Source organism: Otolemur garnettii, unplaced genomic scaffold, assembly GCF_000181295.1.
Source record: "Otolemur garnettii isolate 467f Iridium unplaced genomic scaffold, OtoGar3 scaffold00080, whole genome shotgun sequence".
NCBI classification, from domain to species: domain Eukaryota; kingdom Metazoa; phylum Chordata; class Mammalia; order Primates; family Galagidae; genus Otolemur; species Otolemur garnettii.
Genome location: NW_003852475.1, coordinates 8,468,810 through 8,473,045, shown reverse-complemented (window position 1 = coordinate 8,473,045; position 4,236 = coordinate 8,468,810). Strand labels below are relative to the sequence as shown.

Genomic DNA, 4,236 nt, shown 5'->3' with positions numbered 1-4,236 from the left:
CTTATATATACTCTGTCATGCTATGTTAATGTATTTTATTTTTTAATATTGCAGGTAGCTCATTAAATTGATTACACAATCCACTCAGAAGTTGTGATATATAGTTTGCAAACTACTAACAGACTTACTGACAATTTATTGAATGTATACCAAAATATATGTTCCTAACTATCACAACAACCCTACCAGCCAATACTATTTTTAGTTCCATTTTACAAATGAGTCAACTAAGGTTGTTTGCTAAAGCTACACAGGCAGAGCTAATATTATGAATAAAGTAGCACCTCTAGCCTGAACTGTTTTGTAATTTATCTGGCTGTACACATGAATGGAAATTCTACTTAATGAAGTTAATAAATTTGGGAGTAAAAGGAAACAATGTGGTTCTTCTTATGTCTGGATTATATCTTTCCATATCCATAGAGTGGCCCACAACATAGCCAAATGGCCAGTAAGACCAGCCGCTGACCAGTGAAACATTTTTAAATAAATGATAAAAGAAACATAGCTAAAATTATTTGCTTTGCTAAATTAGGACTGAGCATAGAAATCCTTGTGATTTCTAATATCTTCTGTATCCCTATATAAAATGATGGAAAAATAGGCTCTTATACATTGCAAACTGAGATGATGTTGTACATTATTATAATTTAGTCCTCATGTGCACACACATACAGACACACACAAAACTTCCCCAGTGTTTATTCTAATTATACTTGATGTTGTGATATTGTCTATTTTTTGTAAGTTGTTCATAATGCGGTCAGAACCCATTAAGTTGAGGTATACCTGCTTGCATACATCTTCCTAAGCAGCTGCCACCTTTCAGTGTCATTTCTGCAGAGTACAGCTGTGTCTTCAGAAATTCTCTATCAAAAATTCAATTATCTTGTGAGGGTACTGACACTAATTCATTATCAGTTTTTGACAACTTAATGGGAATTAGATTATAAGATTCAATTCAATGTAACAAACATTTATTTAAAATCAACTGTAAGATTCTGTGCAAGGTTCAGATAACTAATTATCTTAGGAACCTGATTGCAAGAGCAGTAAAGGAACAGGACACAGTAAGTTTTGGTAGGGGCAGCGGTAAACAGATGGTTTGGCCCTGCTGCCCTGTGGTAAGCTGTTACAGAGCCACTACAGGAGGGGGTCCTGGGCAGTCTAAGGTCTGTAGGATCCTAGGGAATTATGAGGAAGAGCAAACGGCAAAAAGTTGGTATGAGAAGCAATGCCATTCCCAGAGCACCGAGTACACCCAACAGCCAGATCTCAGTTTTTACTTATGCCTCATATTCTATTATTGGAATGGTAGTGGCATAGGAGTTATTTATATCCTACTGCTCAAGGTCATTGCAGAGATGTGATTTTTTGTACATGTCTCTCTCCTGAGGGTCCAAGTTATCACTTGGTGCACAGAGTTAGTCACTGCTACAGTTCCTGGAATGCTGGGAACTTGTCAAAAAGTGAGGTGAATTTTCAAATTTTTTTTTAAAAAACCATTGATAGGTAAATACAACTTTATTGCATTACATCTTATATAGTATTACTTCCTATTATTTCCCCACTAGTTATGCTATTGGGCTGTAAAAATAAAATGCCGAAGTTATTATTGTTGTATTAGTTACAGGTTTGACATTTTGCACATTCCATTACACTGGGCAAAACCCCTACCCCAAGGACTAAAAGTATCTTTTTCTCTTTTTTTAGTTGAAATCATTTTACAAGTCCCCAGATGCCTTGAAGCCTAAATTTACATGAAATAAGTGACTTCATAGAGACAGATGATAGCATAGAAGCAAGTGCTACAGTGATACCACCACCTGAAAAGGCTGTAGCACCTGTTTGTCATGAGGACTCAGGAGATGAAGAAGGGGGAACAGTACATAGTCTGCCAGTCTCTTTGTTGTGCGCACCTGCATATCTTATTCAAGATGGCTGTGATGCTGCGTCTGACTCAGGTGATCCCTTATACACACTCGAAGATGACTCTCTTGATGATGCAGTTCAGTCTATGTCTACTGTGCAGCAACCTCCTCCATCAAAGGAAAAGACGCAAAATGTTCACAAATGGAAAAATGCTGACCTAATTGCACAGCCGGTACATAGCAGGTAGAGCTGCAGAACCACCAAATGGTTTCTTCATTGAAATGAAAACGCCCACAGAAATTCTTGAACTTTTTCTTCCTGACGAGGTCAGTGAACTCAGATACAAGCAGTTCAAGTACTCTGCCTTATTTGCTGCAAGGAAGGGTGTAAATCTTGGCTTGACTAGCTCCCGATTTAATTGTTTTCTGGGAATGATTCTTCTGAGTGGTTGTGTCTCATGTCATAGAAGGCATATGTTCTGGAAACAAAGAACAGATGTGCTTAATGTACTCATTAGTGGTGCCATGAGACGTGACCACTTTGAAACTATATTTTCTCATTTGCATGTTGCTGACAATGAGTATTTTGGGCCAATGGACAAGTTCTCCAAGTTGTGACCTCTTGTAAGCACACTTATTATGACATGTATGAAATTTGTTCCAGATGAAACATATTTCAGCTTTGATGAATGCATGCATAGGTCCTTGTTTTGGTCATCACAGGTGAATTTATTAGAGGAAAGCCCATTCAGTTTGGCTACAAGTTTTGGTGTGGTGCAACACGTCTGGGCTACATTTGCTGGCTTCAGCCATATCACAGTAAAAACCCAAACACTAAACATGAAGAACGTGGTGTTGGTGTATCACTTGTCCTTTAGTTAGTGAGGTATTTACAGAGGCATACCCTGGACAATACCATTTTGTATTCCATAAGTTTTCACCAGTATTACACTTCTTAATAAGCTCAGTTCAATGAAACATCAGGCAACAGGTACAGTGAGAAGATTGTGTTGACATTCTCCATGACAGAGAATAGATGGACAGAGTGTACCTGCCCACCAATCACTGCCGGCTCCGAATGCTCACAGGTGTGTCGCTAACAAGCTGAAGGAGTTGGAGATCCCCTTTCTCTATCGTGGTCCTGGCCTCTATATCTGGATCAACTTGAAAAAGTACTTGGACCCATGTACATTTGAGAAAGAAGTGATCCTTCATCGCCGCTTCCTGGGCAATAAACTGATTCTATCCTGTGGCAAAGCCTACATGTGTAAGGAGCCTGCCTTGTCATTGTTTAGCCTCCGGCTAAAACTAGGCAAGCTTCAGTTCTATCAGGTGCTACACGATCAGAAGCAGTTTTGGATAGAGAAGCAGCTGGAGAAGACAGTGAAAGAGTAGGTTATCATCACTGCTCAGGAAGCCACTGATGTCTGGGTCTCTGGTCCTGAAGGCTGGATGTTGAGAAAAAAATATTTTAAAAATTAGGAATAATCTATAAAATTCCTAACCAGTACTCTAAAAAAAATGACAAGGTTATTATAAACAAGGAAAGTATAAGAAACCATCCCTATCAAGAGGAGCTTCAGGAAACATGATGACTAAATGTAATATGTATCCTAGAAGACAGCCTCAAATGCATAAAAGGACATTAGGAAAACAATAAGGAAATCTGAAAAACATGTGGACTTCTGTTAATAAAAATGCATCAAGTTCATTAGCTGCCATAATGTGCCATGCGTAATGAACATGCTACAATGGGAGAAACTGAGTGTTAGATATATGGCATCTCACTAAACTACTTTTACAACTTTTCTCTTAATCTAAAATTGTTCTAAAATAGAAAGTTTATTCTTTAAAAACCTGGTGTCACAAATGTTCAAAATCTGGTATCACAAATGGTCAAGTCAGGTAGCACAACTTCCAACAAAGTAAGTTCTTGCACACCTCAGCTTCCAACTTTTCTCTGTGTTTTGGAGTAGATTTTCTACCCCTTCTGTAGAGCTAAGTCAACAGAATTAATTCAAGTTTAAAAAGCTGGCAGCAAAAACATTAGCAGCAGAGGTGAGCGACCGAAGTGATGCATTTTCAACATCATCAGGGCCCTCTGGCACAACTCCTTACATAAAACAAATAAAGTGTTATGAGACAGTAAATTGAATATGATGTAATGCCAAATGATCAATTCAACATGCTTTGTCAACAGAAAAATAACAACTCTCTGCAGGAAATCATCCAAGTAATTGCTATGTATGACACAGTGTTCTCCTCGGAGCAGCCGCTGATACCTCAAGAGAAGGGGAGAGGGCAGGTGGTAAAATGTCACTGCCTCTTTTTAAGTCATTGTTTCATTCACCCTGCATTTTTTATT

General features: G+C 38.4%; 1 pseudogene; it reads left to right on the top strand.

The window, feature by feature from the left end:
- Positions 1 to 1,738: 1,738 nt before the first annotated feature.
- Positions 1,739 to 2,885, top strand: LOC105887397 (annotated as a pseudogene).
- The last annotated feature ends 1,351 nt before the right edge of the window (positions 2,886 to 4,236 follow it).